Genomic DNA, 17958 nt, shown 5'->3' on the forward strand with positions numbered 1-17958 from the left:
ATCGCACTGTTGACTCATGTTCAACTTCATATCAAATCAAATCAAATCAAATCAAACTTTATTGCTTTTGACCAAAGGTCATTGCACAGCACAACAATATAACAATACATACAACAATATAACCATATAAAAATACATGGAAATTATATCTAAAATGCAAGTATCTCATATCTTGTATAGAATTTCTAAACAAACAAGTAACAATTGTCATTATGCATTAAAATTTTGTCAAATATAGTCATCACCTTTACAGTTTATGGCTATCCCTGTTATATACTTATTCCTGATCTTTTTAGCTGCTAAGGCAAACAAAGCTACTTTCCAGGTTACATATTTATTCAGGTCCAATAGAAGATAGAAAATCATATCCTGTGGATTTTGCCTGGGACTAGTTTCTATTATAGGTATAACGAATCTTTCTCTTGGTTCTTGGTAGAGAGGGCAAAATAACATGTAATGAACAAGGTCCTCTACCTCTTGACAACCATATACACAAGTACGTCCTTTTGCAGGAATACCTCTATATCTTCCGTCTCTGTATGCTGTATCCATCATATTTAATCTTAATTCGGTAAAAGCTTTCCGTAAATTTGCAAATGTTAAACTAACAAAGTAATCTGGAAAAATACAGGACTTCTTGAGTTTATAGTATAGGGGGGCACATGAGCACAGATAAGCAGTATGGAGATCTTTTTGTATTGATGTTTCACTTACTATGTTCTTGATAGACTTTATCTGTGCTTCCAATTGGAGTTCATTAATTTCAGCTAATGAAATTCCATATTTGATCATTAATTGCGCAGCCTGATGTACCCAGTTCTTGTTGGGCATGCTGTTATTCAATTCTATCAAACATTTTTTGGAAGTCTATTATTATCCATCCTCTGTGCTTTGAGCCAATAACATAAAATTCTCTTATCTATAAGGTTTTCTATACTAAGCATGTTGGTTTCCAATCTAAGCATGGCAGTTGGTGTGTCTCTGGGGAGACCCAGCAACGACCTCAAGAAGTAGTTCTGGGGGGTTTCCAGGTTTATATTTGGTTTACCTGTGGCACCCCAAACCTCTGCCCCATATAGAAACTGTGCCGTTGTTTTGGCTTTATATACTATTAAGGCAGGATTTACTAAATTTCCCCCTCTAGTTGCCGCAAACTTTAATGTAGCTTTTGCCGATCTATAGGATTTTACTTTTAAATTTAACAGTTGTTCTTTCCAAGATGTTGTGTCTGAATATACTAGGCCTAAATATCTAAATGATTTTACTTGATTTATAATGTTTCCATCTAAGTGCCAAACATGTTTTTTGGGGCGTCTTTCAAAGACCATAACCTGGGTTTTGTCATAATTAATTGTTAGTTTGTTGTTTTTACAATATGTGCATAGTTTTGCAAGAAGTCTCCTTAGACCTACCTCCGTTCTAGAAATCAATACAATATCATCCGCGTACATAAACAAAGAAATTTTTGTATCAAGAATTGTGACAGGGGCATATTGCAAACCCTCCAGATCCTTTACAATGTCATTAATAAAAAAATTAAATAAGAAAGGAGCTAAAATGCAACCTTGTTTAACTCCTACGGATGTACCAATCTTTGGAGTAAGATGTCCTACCAGGTCCACTTTAACCTGTAACGATGTATCGGAATACAATGACTTTACAAGAAATAATAAACAATAGTCAATATTTGTTTTTTCCAGTTTCTGCCACAACAAAGATCTAGAGATTGAATCAAACACAGATTTCAAGTCAACAAATGCAACATACAATTTTTGTTTCAGGTTATGAACATATTTACACATGAGGAAGTTCAACACAAAACACGAATCAATTGTTGACTTCCCCTTTTGGAAACCGGCTTGTACTTCTGTCAATTGATTATTACTAACTGCCCAGTCTTCAATTTTTCCCAAGAGGTACCTACCATATAATTTAGAAGCAATATCCAAGAGACTAATGGGCCTATAATTGGCTGGATCTTTCCTGTCACCTTTTTTATATATTGGGGCAATAATACTCAATTGCCAACCTTCAGGAATACATCCAGAGCGATTTATATGAGTAAATAGTTTTGCTAGAATCGGGGACCAATATTCCAATTTTGCCCTATATAATTCAATTGGTATCATGTCCTCACCGGGTGCTTTGTTGGTAGATTGTCTGGTGATTATTCCTTTAATTTGATTCACAGTGACATCTGGCCATTCAGGGGTATCTAGTGGTTTGGCAAGACAAATTGATTGTGACGGGTCGTATTGAGGTTTATAGATGTTGGAAAAATGCCTCACCCAGTCTCTTCCTTGCACTGCGGCCTCCAGTACATATTTTGATGTTCTGGAGCCCTGGGCTATTAAGCACCAAAATTTCTGGGAGTCTTTTTGAATAGCTGCCTCTCCTAGTTCGTTCCATTGTGCTTCATGGTATTTTTGTTTCTTTTCTTTAAGTAGTTTTTTATAATTTTGCCGTAGTTGGGCTATCTGTTTTGAGGTGTTTCCTTTGATGCCCTTTGTCTTCAGTTTTCTGATTTCATTAACTAAACTTTATTAAACTCTTTACATTCCTGGTCAAACCATGTCTTAGGATTGATTCTGGTATTTTGGGGCACATAGGTTGAACATAATAAAGGTTTTATTTGTGATATTAAAGCCTGATATGTGCCTATAATCTCATTTGGTTCAACTTTTGGTCTACTTGGACTCCTAGATCCCTTTCACATGTATTTTCATTCAGCCAGGTGTCCCCCATCTTATATCTGTGCATTTCATTTTCCTGCACTTAATGCAGTACCTTACATTCCTCCTTGTCGAATTTCATTTTGTTAGCTTTGGCCCAGCTTTCTGGTCTATTCAGGTCCTTTTGAATTTTGATCTTGTCCTCTGGAGTATTAGCTGCTACTCCTAATTTGGTTTCATCTGCAAATTTGATGAATATGCGCCCAATTCTGTCATCCAAGTCACTGAGAAATATGTTGAATAGCACTGGGCCAAGGACAGAGCCCCACTGGACATTCCACTAGTCACGCTTTGGGTTCGTCCAGTCAACCAATTACAAATCCATGTAACAGTTACCTTGTCTAGATTGTTTCATGTTTTTGTTTTATATACTGTTTAATTTGGTTAACTGCTATTAAGGTGCATAGCTATGAAATTCTTTGATATGAAACCTTTTAATAAATGAACAGGGATTGCAATCCTATCTGTACATATTATCAGACATAACTCCAGAGAATGTTAGCCTTTTGGATGCCAGAAGGTTCCTCTCATGCTTCAATGCAAGAAGCAACACTTCCGCTGTCTTCTAGAAGATAAAGCAAAAAGGCTTCCAAAAGAACTGAAGCCTTGGACAAGTCTCACTCTCTCAGCCTCAGAGGATGGCCATGGGAAACCCACTCTGAAGAAACCTGCCAAGGAAACCCCTTCAGAGACTCCCATAAGGTCACCATAAGACCTGGAAACAACTGGAAGGCAGACCCCAAGAACAACATTGGGAAATAGGGGCAAGCCTTGCCTTGGGAAAGTGTAATGACTGGGCTCCAGTCAATGGAGATCTTCAGGCAGTAAAGGGAGGTTTATGCAAATACAGAATGACATCACTGCTACGGAAGGCTCTCTTGACCAATCAGAGACCAGGATAAAGGTTCTTCTGGAAGCTTCCGTGAGAAGGAGATATAAGGCCTGAGAGACCAAGAGACAGTTGGGGGAATTGTGTCGGTTGGAGATCGAGAGAGAGAGAGTTAAAGAGTGGATCTTGGAAGTTAGTCTCAGAATTGGACGCTTAGGTCTATTTATTAGATTGTATGAATTGAATATTATATACTTACAAATATTGTACCTGCAAGATCCTTAATATCTTGTATGATTTTAGTAATATTTTGTTACTTATAATAAATACCTCCTTAGAGTGTCTACTACTACTTTGTGCTGGTTTTGGGGGGAAATGAGAAAGTGTTGGGAGGGGTTTGGCTGAAGAGAGGGTATAAAATTATTATTATTATTATTATTATTATTATTATTATTATTATTATTATTACAGGGGCGCAGTGAGTCAGTTGGAAAAGCCCATCTCACTCCAGAAAATAAAGGTATTTCAGGAGTTTATACTCTACGTCTTTCTGTAATAATAGCTACAAAACTGATAATAGCATTTGGGACATTTAGTCTTTTAAAAACAAATATGGCAGATTTAAATGCTGCTTTAAAACCTCTTTCCATCTGCCAGCTTTGTGCTGGTTTGGGGGGGAAATGAGAAAGTGTTGGGAGGGAGGGACTGCCAACAGAATTAGGAGATGCATTGCAGGCTATGGACAGTTTGCGGCCACGTAAGGTCCAAAAGACACGGCAGCAATAGTCCATTTTGAGAGCGCTTTAACTGCCCTTGCCTCAGTGCTAGGGAATCCTGGGAAATGGAGTTTATTGTGACACCAGAGCTCTCTGACAGAGAAGGCTAAATGTCTCACAAAACTATATTTCCCAGAATTCCCTAGCACTGAGCCAGGGCAGTTAAAGCGGTCTCAGATTGGATTATTGCTATAGTGTGTTTTGGACTTAGGCGATCCTTGGCAAGTCACACTCTCTCAGCCTCAGAGGATGGCAATGGCAACCCTTCTCTGAAGAAACCTGCCAAGGAAACCCCATGATAAGGTTGCCTTAGGGTCGCCATAAGTTGGAAACGACTTGAAGACACACATGAACAGAAAAAAGTCTGCATTTATTTCACAGATTGTACGTGGGAATGGGAGGCAGTGTGGTCCAGTGCTTTGAGTGTTGGCTTACAACTCTGGAGGCCAGGGTCCAGTGCCCCACTCCTCCATGAAACCAGCTGGGCCCCTTGGGCAAGAAGTCACACTCTCTCAGCCTCAGAGGAAGGCAATGGCAAACCTCCTCTGAACAACTCTTGCCAAGGAAACCCCAGGAGAGGCTCCCCAGAAGTCGGCAATGACTTGGAGCCACTCCACAAAACACTACAAAGCCTCAAAAAAGAGCCAGCGTGGTTTAGTGGCTGGAGCATTGGACTATGACCCTGGAGACCAGGGTTCGAATGCCCTCTTGGCCATGGAAACCCACTGAGTGACCTTAGGCAAGAAGTCACACTCTCTCAGCCTCAGAAGGAGGCATTTGGAAAACCACTTCAGGACAAATCTTGCCAAGAAAAGCCTGCAAAGGGCTTCCCTTAGGGTCGCCATAAGTCAGAAACAACTTGGAGGCACACAACGACAACAAGAGGAGTAACACCACTAACAGTGCTGAATCACACCTCACAAGCCAGCTATGGAGGGAGAAAGAAAGAAAGAAGATGTGGGAGTTGTAGTCCTTGGTTCAGAGAGATTGGAGGGGCCTTACTGCAGGGCAGGACCCCTCCCGTTTCTGGCCATGTGGATGCTGGGAGATCCAATCCGGGAAATATACTTTAAATCCCATTGGCAGCTTGCCTCAAATCCTTTATGAGGCCAGAAACCCCTTTGTTAGGAAGCGAAGTCCGAGTATCTCAAGAGGCTCTATATCTCCCAAGGCCCCCTCCCTCCAGAACCTCCTTCCACTCTTCCTCTCCGTCTCTCTTTCTCCCCTGAAGGCCTCAAACTGCCAAGTGCTGAGGCAGAGGTGGCCATTTTATGTTTCGGCAGCCATTTTGTGTTCCAGAGGCCTGTTTGTGACTGTGGGGAATAATGTTCCAGAACCTTCTCTGAGCCTCAGTTGAACAAAGGCTTCTCTTTCTCTCCTGAGGCTCCAGAGTCAGAAGGAGGCCAGGCTCCTTGGGCCAAAAGGAAGGAAGTGTGTCTTTTGTGTCTCTTTTCTGAGAGGGTTTTCTTATTACACAGCTCTGCTCCTTCTGGGGAACATGGGTTTTAAAAGGGTCCAGAAATGGGGAGGATAGTTTTAATACAAGCCTTATTCTTATTCTTCACAAACATTGGGCTTTGGCTTCTAAGAGGAGGCTAGTCCCCCAAACAAGGCCAAAAATGGCTCCTTTGGGAGGTTTTAAAAGCCTCCCCAGTTTCCTTATTAATAGATTTTCAGGCAAGAAGGAAGGAGACAGACCAGAATAACTCATATTACCAAGAATGAAACAAACAAACATATAAACAAATAACAACAAAAATAAGGATTAGGCACTAAAACAAATTACTTATTTTTTAAAGGAAAACCATTATTAGGAGGGTAAAAAGAAGAATTGGGTGCTTTCTATCCTTTTAAAACCGAGTCACGCTGTATCTACACTGCAGAAATAATCCACTTCGAAACCGCATTAACTCTCCTAGCTCCATCCTATGGAATCCTGGGATTTGTAGTTCATTGTGGCATCAGTTATCTGTCACAGAAGGCTAAGTGGCCCAAAGGTAAAATCCCAGGATTCCATAGCACTGAAAGGTTTAAGTGGTGCCAAAGTACTTTATTTCTATAGTGTGGATGCAGCCTTCTTGGGAAAGTGGCTGATGCTGGAGAAAATCAATGGGGACCTCTGGAGGTTTCAGCAGATGATTTATTTGTTTATTTATTTATTTATGATGCACTCATTTCACAACTAGCTATGGGTACATAACCAGGGCCCTCTCCAATTCCCCATACCCTGATCCCCCACCACCCTAAGAAGGCATGGAGTATCTGTTTTGTAGGGGAACTGCAGTGAATCTATGCTAGGTCTAGGGGGCTTTGTTTGGTGCAGAGGGAGGAAGGGGATGCCCACCTCTGCATCGGCCCAAAGAAGGCATATGTCACCAGCAGGATCCTGTTCTCTTTGAGTGCTGCAGGGTTTCTTGCCAAGCCAATCCTAACCCTGGTCCCTTTTCTCAGGAACTTCATCTCGGCCTCCTTTTATACGGCTTTGGGGCCTCTCTTGCTGGAAGTGACCAAGTGCAGGGCCACCAGGACCCCTGCCCACCTGATGGCCGACAGAGAGGCCAAGCAGAGGGAGTTGGGCTCCAACGGAATGAGACTGCCCAGGAACAACAGCTCTTTGGTAAGTTGCCATCCTGACTGTTCGTTTCATCTGTGTCTGGGCCGGCTCATGAAAGCCAGCGAAGAACATACTGTCCCAGTTTGGCCTAGAGAGTCCTGGTTAATCCTCTGTCACCTCATTTTTTCAGGGGCTTTGAAAATGTCCTATTTCTCTCTGCTCCTCCCACTTTCCCCTTTCTCCTCAGGTCAGTTCAGTTGCTGCAAAATGTGTTACAAGTTCAAAATAGTGTGCATCCCATCAACTCAAAAGAGGGGAGAGGGGAGGCGAAAAGGTGGCACGGTCTAGCCCTTGCCAGGAGTCGGAGGCACAAGCAAACTACTGTACCCTTCCTCGCTTGTGTGATCTTCATTGGCCATCTTGATCCCCTTCTGGTGTTGCTTGTCCACATGTGTCTTCTTTTCCCCGTCTGTGAAATGCTGGGGGCTATAGAAGAATATCTCTGGACCTAAATTGAGGGTGGGCCCAGTGGCCCTCAAGCCATGAGTACTCCCCAGAACTGTTTTTTAAAAATGAAATTTGCCTCTGAAATTAGGTGAGATATGGCTAAATGCACTATAATTCATTGGTGACTAAATGTACTATACATGTTGGGATAGTCAGTATCCTAATCAATTAATAATATCTCAGACATGGCCTAAATTATATTCTTTATTATATTGTATATTATACTGAAAGGATTCAAGACAAACTGGATCTCAAATGCTGTAGCTTTTTGCTTGCTTACAGAATTTAAAGTTTATTTCCTGGACTGAATTCTGAAGTGTTGAAATAATATTTGCAATGCACCATGTGTTTTCCTCCGCTTTTGTTTAGTCACTCTCTGGATGAGGGCTATTTTCTGTTGCAGGTGACCTTTGCAGATGTGGCTGTATATTTCACCAAGGAGGAATGGAAACTATTGACAAAGAAGCAGAAACTTATGTACAGTTCCGTTATGATAGAAAATTATGAGAATGTGGCCTTTGTGGGTAAGGAACCTGAATCCATTGCCCTTCCTGTGAAGACTGAGGGCCCTTTCATAATCTACTGTCAGAGCGCTATGATTCCCCTTTAGAATGATAGAATCAAAGAGTTGAAATAGACCACAAGGACCATCCGGTTCAATCTTCTGCCATGCAGGAACAGACATTCAAAACACCCCCGAGAGATGGCCATCCAGTCTCTGTTTAAAGACCTCCAAAGAAAGAGACTCCACCAAACTCTGAGGGAGTATATTCCACTGTTGAAGAGCTCTTACTGTCAGGAAGTTCCTCCTAAAGTTTAAGTGGAATCTCTTGTCCCTGTGACTTGCATCCATTGTTCCATGTCTTTTTCTCTGGAGTAGCAGAAAGCAAGCTTGCTCCATCCTGAATATGACATCTCTTCAAATATTTGAACAGGGCTGTCATATCCACGCTTAACCTTCTCTTCTCCAAGCTAAACATATCCAGCTCCCTAAGTTATTCCTCAGAGAGCATGGTTTCCAGATTGTTCAACATTTTGGTTTCTTTCTTCTGGACATGCTCCAGCTTCTAAACATCTGTTTGAATTGTGGTGCCCAGAACTGGACACAGGATTATTGCAAGTGAGCCCTGACCAAAACAGAACAGAGTGACACTATTACTTTCCTTGATCTTGACACTATACTCCTATTGATACAGCCTAGGATCACATTGGCCTTTTTAGCTGCTGCGTCACACTGTTGACACATGTTCAACTTGTGCTCTACTACCATTCCTAGTTCCCTTTCATATGTAATTTAACTGTCATAACAACTTCCTGTGGAATCTTGGAATTTCTAGTTTTAGTGAGGCACTATTGTTCTCCACTTTGTAAGGATTCTAAATATCAAATCCTAAACTGCCAATTCTGGAATTTTGTGGGAAGGAGCCATGGAGATTAATGCTTTTTGCCTCCAAATGGTCCTTATGCCATTCCTGATCAAGTTTCCTGGCTTTTGTAGCCCCTCTTCCAGCCTTTTTTGGCTCTGAAGAGGCTGTTTTAATGCTCATCCCTGGCACTTGACCCTCACTAATATCAAAAACCAGGTCCCAGACTCCTTCTTCTGCCTTTCCTAATGCATTAGTTGTATATTGATTGCCCTGCCTTTCTCAAGAAATGAACCTCAAAGTGTCCCTTTTATGCATCACACTCTGTGGATGTGTGTCTGTGATATAGTGATGGAGGCAATGTGAAAAACAGAAAGGCAGGAAAGAGATGCTGAGGGTTAAATGATAAAGCAGTGCAGATGGGCAAGAGGGAAGGTTGGAGATCGGAGGGAGAAAGGGAAGGGGATCAAGCCTCTGGAAGCCAGGAGGGGAAGGCAGGAGCAAAGCCAGGATCGCCTGGCTCTGTGCGGAGAGGAAGGGACCTCTGGGAAGGGCCAGAAGAGGGGCCTTGGGGATTGGGAGGCAGCCAGCAATCATTCAGATAATAATAATAGGTTTTATTTGTATTTACCTGTAAAATAGCCACAAAACAACAATAGCATCTTTTTACACACAGTAAAAAAACAAGTTGCTTAAAACTCAATTTGGGACAAATAAAAACATTGTATAAAATGCATAATTGCGATCAGAAGTGGGATTTTTCCTTAAGTTCTTTACAAGAGGTCGGGTGGGTAAGCCTGCCGGAAGGGATCTGTCTTAAGTGCTTTCTTGAAAGCATCCAAGGTGGTGATAAGACGGATCTCCTCCGGCAAGTTGTTTCATACCTTGGGGGCCATGGCTATGTACGCTCAGTGGGAAGTTGTTCTTAGCCTGACCTTTGGGTAATCTAATAAAGTCTTCCCAGATGTTCTGAGAGTATGGGGCATATTGTGTAGGGAGAGGCCTTACCTCAAGAAGCTCGGGCCCAAGCCATGTAGGGCTTTAAAAGTAATAACCATCACTGTGTATTGCACCTGGAAGCTAATTGGCAGCCAATAAAGAGATTTTAGAACTGGTGTTATATGGTCTGACCTAGATGTTCCGGTGACCAATTTGGTGCAGCATTTTGAACTAATTGAAGCTTCCGAACTTGGGACAAAGGTAGCCCCTTGTAAAGCACTGAACTTAAGAACTGAACTTGAAATCAGGCCCTTGTTTTCATACATATTAAGGGTTCCATTTAGCAATTATAAGCAATGTCTATGAAGAGAGGAAAGAGTAACACAAAAACTCCTTTTTCTCTAATGTTTCTTTTCCATCCTAAGCTTGCTTAGCTCCGTGGTTGATTCCAGAGGCCCTTTGTCACTCGAAATGCTGGAGTCTGGGGAGGACACTCCCAAGAGCTATGCTTTTAGGGGAATTTCATACTTAGCCCAAAGGAGAGATTGAGGCAACAGTGACCTCGGGATTCATCCCAACTATACCAGCCCCAGAAGCACACAGAACTCCAGAGGCATTTCAAATAGGTTTTTGTGTTTTATTTAGGGGAAAAGCAAAATACACGCATACACAGACATATACACATATAGGTGTTTACACACACACACACACAAGAACTGAGTAACAAAGGTGGGAGTGGCGAATACTTTGAGGCTTTGCAAATGGTAATACATTACCTAGATGGATCTTGATTCCAATTGCTGAGGGTCCAGAAAGGGGAGAGAAGTCAGTAAGTCCTGTGGCAAGTCGGGCTGGCGAGTGTAGTGAGATGTACACCAATGGACTGTCTGTCTGCAACTGGACTGAAACTAAAGAACAGCCGGTTGGGGCTGATATTTATACTGAAGTCGTTGCTTGGGGGCAGAAACCGAGCATTCAAAAAGGTTTAAATTGCTTTAGGATGTTTCCTGGGTGGGGAAAGAATTGTCTGAAACTGAAATAAATGCAATGGGTGCTTGGTGAAATACTTCAGCCAAACAGGATTGTCACACTGGCTCTTAGGTCCTTCTTGGATCTGAATTCTGATCTGATTCACAAGCCAGTGTATAGCACAGTCTGAAGGTGACACTCCCAGAGCTCAACAATAACATAGCAGAGTACAGAAGCAAATCTCCAGATATAGGCATTGGCAATGCACAAACCACTTTCCACACTTAAAAATAACTCACACACAGTTGATTTGCTCAAAGTCCTTAGAAGTTCTTTATCTTGAATTGCAATATAAAACAAATATTTACCAACTTTCCTCTCTGACTTCTATCCATTTCACAATCTCTTACACACCCAACTCCAACCCACACCAATCCGCATGTGAGTTGTATACTGTATTGGCTGTGAGTCATATCCTCGTGCCAAACAGCATGAAGTGACCTCTGCAGTTAGCTTGCATCATGCCATGAGCTCTGACTCAACACTCTATGGCAGTCTCACAGGAAATGATGCCACTTTTCAATTGAAATAGTTTTATATACATTTAATGGAATATTTTATAACTGCCTGACTATCTCCTTCCACTGATTTCCTCATGGCAGTTCCCCTTCAATCACTTCTTTAGTAGCTCCTATGAGTAAGAATACAGTCATTATATGGATTTGGGGGCATCTAGAACAGGGTCATGCTCAGGTCACTCACACCAACTTTGTTAATTTAATCTCAAATAGGGAGGGGTGAACGTGGGGCTAAATCTTGGGGTAACACATTCCTCTCCTAACACTGATATTCAGTTTTGCCTGTCATTGTCCTCCTTTACAGAAGAATTTGTCAGTCACAAGAAAGTCCACACAAGAAAGAAGCCACATAAATGCCAGCACTGTGGGAAATATTTTGCTTACATGTCAGTCCTAGTCATGCATCTGAGAGTCCACACAGGAGAGAAGCCATACAAATGCCAGCATTGTGGGAAATGTTTTTCTTCAAAGTCAAACCTAGTGAAACATCAGAGAGTCCACACAGGAGAGAAGCCTCACAAATGCCAGCATTGTGGGAAATGTTTTTCTTCAAAATCATACCTATTGGCACATCAGAGAGTCCACACAGGAGAGAACCCAAACATATGCCAGCATTGTGGGAAATGTTTTTCTTCAAAGTCAAACCTATTGGCACATCAGAGAGTCCACACAGGAGAGAAGCCATACAAATGCCAGCATTGTGGGAAATGTTTTTCTTCCAAGTCATATCTATTGGCACATCAGAGAGTCCACACAGGAGAGAACCCAAACATATGCCAGCATTGTGGGAAATGTTTTTCTTCAAAGTCAAACCTATTGGCACATCTGAGAGTCCACACAGGAGAGAAGCCACACAAATGCCAGCGTTGTGGAAAATGTTTTTCTTGGAAGTCAGAACTAGTGAGACATCAGAGAGTCCACACAGGAGAGAAGCCATACAAATGCCAGCGTTGTGGGAGATGTTTTTCTTCAAAGCCATACCTATTGGCTCATCAGAGAGTCCACACAGGAGAGAACCCAAACATATGCCAGCATTGTGGGAAATGTTTTTCTTCAAAGTCAAACCTATTGGCACATCAGAGAGTCCACACAGGAGAGAAGCCTTACAAATGCCAGCGTTGTGGGAAATGTTTTTCTTCAAAGTCAGACCTAGTGAGACATCAGAGAGTCCACACAGGAGAGAAGCCTTACAAATGCCAGCGTTGTGAGAAATGTTTTTCTTCAAAGTCATACCTAGTGATACATCAGAGAGTCCACACAGGAGAGAAGCCTTACAAATGCCAGCGTTGTGAGAAATGTTTTTCTTCAAAGTCATACCTAGTGATACATCAGAGAGTCCACACAGGAGAGAAGCCATACAAATGCTAGCATTGTGGGAGATGTTTTTCTGATAAGTCAGACCTAGTGAAACATCAGAGAGTCCACACAGGAGAGAAGCCATACAAATGCCAGCATTGTGAGAAATGTTTTTCATCGAAGTCATACCTAGTGATACATCAGAGATCTCACACAGGAGCATAGCCCTACAAATGCCAGCGTTGTGGGAAATGTTTTTCTTCAAAGTCAAACCTATTGGCACATCAGAGAGTCCACACAGGAGAGAAGCCATACAAATGCCAGCATTGTGGGAAATGTTTTTCTGACAAGTCAGCCCAAGTGAAACATGAGAGAAGCCACACAGGGGAGAAGCTACAGAAATCCCAGTATTGAACTAACATTATATTTGTCAAGAAGGAATACAAAGCATATATTTTTAATCCTGTGGTAATAAGAAAAAGCCCTTATGGTTTTGTTTATTAACTTTGTCCATATGTCTGTTTATGTTTTAAAGTCATATTTTGTTAAGTTTGGGTTTTAATTGGTAATAGTATAGGTAATTGCTTTGGGTTGTATATTTGTCGTGGATTGTGGTATAGGTTAGGTAGATGAGGGGTGGGATTTGTTGCATCTGGATAGAATAGTTATGGGGATGGTATCTTTTGCAAAGTGTGAGATGTTGTTTGAATAAAATTTTGGGGTATTAACAGAAAGGGCTAGTTTGTGGGAATGGCAAAGGGGGCCTTGTTACCTGTGGGGCATAGACTGTGGGAATTGGGGGTGAGGCTAGGTTTGGAAGAGGGTGATGTTGAACGTTTGGGGTTTTAGTGTATTGTATGGATTGGAGTGGGCAGTTCTGGCTTAAACACTGGGTTTCTGTGTGTTCTCAATAAAGTTCTTTGCTATTTCAACACCCTGGACTCTTTGATGCACAGATGTTCTGAATTTTCCCAAAACTGACCCTTTCTTCTATCCTCAGTCCTCAGCTGCATTCCCAGCCATAAGAACAGAAGGGGCACACACACACATATGTGCACAGAAACACACAAACATACAGGATACACAGAGAGAGCTATATTTCAAAACTAGAGCCTTCCTTTACTGGCTTTCCCTCCTGAGTCCAGCTCTACACCTTGGCCTCCATTGCGGTCTCCTTAAAGGAAGAAAAGAGGGAAGGAAGGAAGGGGAGGCAGCTGAGCTCCTGGCGCATACCTTCCTTTCCTGTAAAGGCCGCCAGCGGAATAAGCAGCAGCATCTAGGCTCTGGCAATTCCTGCGCATGCTGAAGAGGGCCCTATGGGGGCATCTGTGAATGCACAGTCTCGGCCCCTGAAGCCATGACTGCCCTCACAGGGAGGGAGGGAGGGAAGTGGGGAGAGCCCTTGTCCTTTCCATTATACAAGCTATACAGATGCCAGCATTGTGGGGAATGTTTTTCTTGGAAGTTAAGCCTAGTTACACATCAGGGAGTCCACACAGGAGAAAAGCCACACAAATGCCAGCATTGTGGGAAATGTTTTTCTTTGAGGTCAAATCTAGTGAGACATCAGAGAGGCCACACAGGAGAGAAGCCACACAAATCCCAGAAGTGAACTAACATTTTTGTCAAGAATGAATACAGAAAATATATTTTCAATCCCGCAGTGAAAAGACCCTTATGGTTTTGTTTGTAAGGGTTGTCTATCCATATGTCTGTGGTTTGTCTGTGGCTAAGTCTGTTTATGTTTAAAGTTATATTTTGTTAAGTTTAGGTTTTCATTGCTGTTAGTATAGATCATAGTTTATAAATTTGACTGGAGATTGTAGTATAGGTTAGCGAAATAGAGGGGTGGGATTTGTTGCATCTGGCTCAAATAGTTATGGGAATGTTAGTTTTTGCAATGGGTGAGATGTTGGCTGAAGAAAGTTGGGGGCCGATATTAACAGAAAGGGGGTTAGTTTCTGGGGGTGGCAAAGGGGGTCTTGTTACCTGTGGAGCATAGACTGTAGGAAATGGAGATGGGGGCTAGGTTGGGAAGAGGGTGGTGTTTTAGGTTTTGGGGTTTTAATGTATAGTTTGGCTTGGAGTGGGCAGTTCTGGCTTAAACACTGAATTCCTTCTATGTGTTCTCAATAAAGTTTTTTGCTATTCAACACACTGGACTCTTTGATGCACAGAAGTTCTGCATTTGCACAAAATTGACACGTTCTTCTTTCCTCAGCCCTCAGCTCCATTCCCAGCCATAAGAACTGAGGCAAACACACACGCACTGAGAGAGAAAGAGATATATGTACAAAGCAGAGTCTTCCGAGCCTTTCTCTCCTGAGTCCAGCTCTGCAGCCTGGGCTCCATTCCGGAAGGAAGGAAGGAAGGAAGGAAGGAAGGAAGGAAGGGCGTACTCCTTCCCTTCTTCCAGAGGCCGACATTATTATAGAGGCTATAGGTGAGGTGTCCAGTAACTCAGTGAATAAGATCATACTGGATCAATTTGAATCTGTGAGTACTGAGGATGTGGACAAGCTCCTTGGAAGTGTGAAGAAGACAACTTGCCCTCTCAACCCTTGCCCTTCATGGCTAGTGTTCCAAGGAGGAGATGGACTTAGGACTCACCTGAGATGTATCATAGATGCATCTCTTAGGGAGGGCTATTTTCCATCTTGCTTAAAAGAAGCAGTGCTTCAGCGTCTTCTGAAAAAGCCCTCCCTAGATCCCTTGGACATGAACAATTACAGATCCATCTTCCATTTCTAAGCAAGGTGATTGAGAAGGAAGTTGCTCTTCAACTCGAAGCATTCTTGGAAGAATCAGATTATCTAGACCCATTTCAAACTGGCTTCAAGATGGGATACGGAGTCGAGAATGCTATAGTCGCCTTAGTAGATGATCTTTGCTTGAACACCGACAGATGAAGTGTGACCCTATTGAAACTTTTGGATCTCTCAGTGGCTTTCAATACCATCGACCATGGTATCGTTCTGGAAAGCCTGAGGGAATTGGGGATTGGGGGCAATGCATTGCAGTGGGTCCGGTCCTATCTCTCAAGCAGATTCCAGACAGAGATGCTTGGGGACAGTTGTTCCTTTAAAAGGGGGTTTAAATTTGGCGTTCCTCAGGGCATCATCCTGTCACTAATGCTGTTTAACATGAAACCACTGGGAGAGATCATCTGGAGACATGGAGTGCTATCAGTACGCTGATGACACCCAACTATATCTCTTCATGCCCCAGACCTCTGCATCAACTAAGGAAGGCATCTCCCCTCTGAATGAATGTCTTGGGGCAGTAATGTGCTGAATGAGGAGAAACAGATTAAAACTGAATCCAGATAAGACCGAGGTACTTGATGGAGATCCTAATCCAGGTATGGAGGTTTGTCAACCGGTCCTGGATGGGGTCACACGTCCCCTAAAGGACTGTGTTTGCAGTTTGGGGGTGCTCCTGAATCCGTTGCTCCAGATGTGAGTTCAGATAGATGTGATGGCCAGGAGTGCCTGTTATCAGCTTTGGTTGATATGCCAACTGTGCCCCTTCCTGGAACCTGTAGCCCCGAAAACTATCATGCATGCTCTGGTAACCTCATGTCTTGACTTCTGTAATGCGCTCTACCTAAGCTATCCTTGTACCAAGTCTGGAAAATTCATCTAATCCAAAATATGGCTGTCAGAGTGGTCACTGGAAGATCTAGAGGTGACCATATCACACCTATATTAAAATCTCTTAATTGGCTGCCTATTAATTCCAGGGCACAGTACAAGGTCTTGGTTATAACCTTACTTACGGGATCACCTTCTCCCATACAATCCGCCCCACACATTGAGGTCCTCTGGTAAAAGCCTTGCTACCATTGCCTTCTTCTGAGACTGAGAAAGTGTAACTTGCCCAAGGGCAGCCAGTGAGTTTCTTTCTTTCTTTTTTTTTTTATAATTTTATTGGTAGAATGAAATTAATACATGTTATTATAATAAATTGATAAAATATTGATTAAATTCACCTTACAATAATATATAAAAAAGACTTTTACATTATATTCCCCATACATATAGTATATCCCTTTATATTCCATTCTTTACTACTTTATCTAACTTTAGTTCATATTTCTTTTCATCATATATGTTTCATAATTCCCCCCTTCACCCAATTTCTCCCCATCCCCTGAGCCTAATATCTTCTTATTACTCTATCTCCAGAATTGTAACTCTTCCTCTGCTTTTAAAACACCTCCTTCTTTTCCTAAAACTTTTTGTACAAATGTTTTCCATATTGCTTCGAAATCATTTCTCTTGATTATTCCTCTTCTAAACTTAATTTCACTAGTTAACTTATCATTAATTGCTGTTTGCCAAATCTCTCTATACCAATCTTGCATTTGTAAATCTTCCTGGTCTTTCCACTTTTTTGCTATCATTAATCTCGCCGCTGTTAATAAATTTGTAATTAAATCCTTTATAACTTGGGTGCAGTTAATTTTATCATATAAAGATAATAATGCTATCTTTGGACTAAATTCTAAATCAATTTTTGTTATTTCTTTTATCTCCTCAAATACCATTTGCCAAAATTTCCTTACGGTTCTGCAACCCCACCACATATGCATATAAGTGCCTATCTCTTGACTCCCTCTCCAACATAACCTTGAATAATTCTTATTTATATGACTTAACCTTACAGGCGTTAAATACCATTTCCAAATTATTTTGTAGTAGTTCTCTTTTATTCGTATAGAATAAAATTTTAAATGGCGTTGATTCCAAATTTTCCCCCATTCGTGGTCATTTATTTTTTGTACAAAATCATCCTCCCATGTTGTCTTTAGATAATCTTCTTTCTCATTATATTTTAATGATAATTTATATATTTCACTTGTGACCCCTTTCAAAGTTTCATTTGCCTCTATACTTTCTCTTTGCCTGATCAACTGTTCAAATTTTGTATAGTCTCTAATCTCTCCTATATTTTTCTCATACTTCTTTGTCCATTGTTCCAACTGAATACAATTATACCAAGTTAATTTTGATCCTTGCAATTTCTCCTTTATTTTCCCTTTCTCCCTCATAGTCTTCATCCATTCTTTTATCCTATATATTTCTTGACCTTTTACTAATTTCTCTACTTCTTCCTTTAAATTTACTGGAAAATTTTTTAGCATTATAACTGGTGTTAAAGGTGAAATAGCTGGCATTAGTTTTTCTTTATTTTTTTTCCAAATTTCTAATATATTCTTTAAAAAGGGGTTTTCTATTTCCTTCATTTCTTTCATAGTAAATTCTTTTAAAAATATATTTTCCAATGTTTCCTCTATTCCTGTTGTTTCCATCTCTAACCAATCTAATTCCCCTTTCTCTATGATTCCATCTATAATATATCTTATTTGGTTTGCATTATAGTACAATTTTAAATTTGGGAGACCCAAACCT

General features: G+C 41.4%; 1 pseudogene; it reads left to right on the plus strand.

Annotated features, from left to right (window-relative positions):
* The window catches only part of LOC149276478 (uncharacterized), an 88797-nt pseudogene extending 75377 nt beyond the window's left edge, over positions 1-13420 (plus strand).
* The last annotated feature ends 4538 nt before the right edge of the window (positions 13421-17958 follow it).

This window comes from Sceloporus occidentalis, unplaced genomic scaffold (assembly GCF_023333645.1).
Source record: "Sceloporus occidentalis isolate IW3139 unplaced genomic scaffold, rSceOcc1.0.p SCAF_237, whole genome shotgun sequence".
Classification (NCBI taxonomy): domain Eukaryota; kingdom Metazoa; phylum Chordata; class Lepidosauria; order Squamata; family Phrynosomatidae; genus Sceloporus; species Sceloporus occidentalis.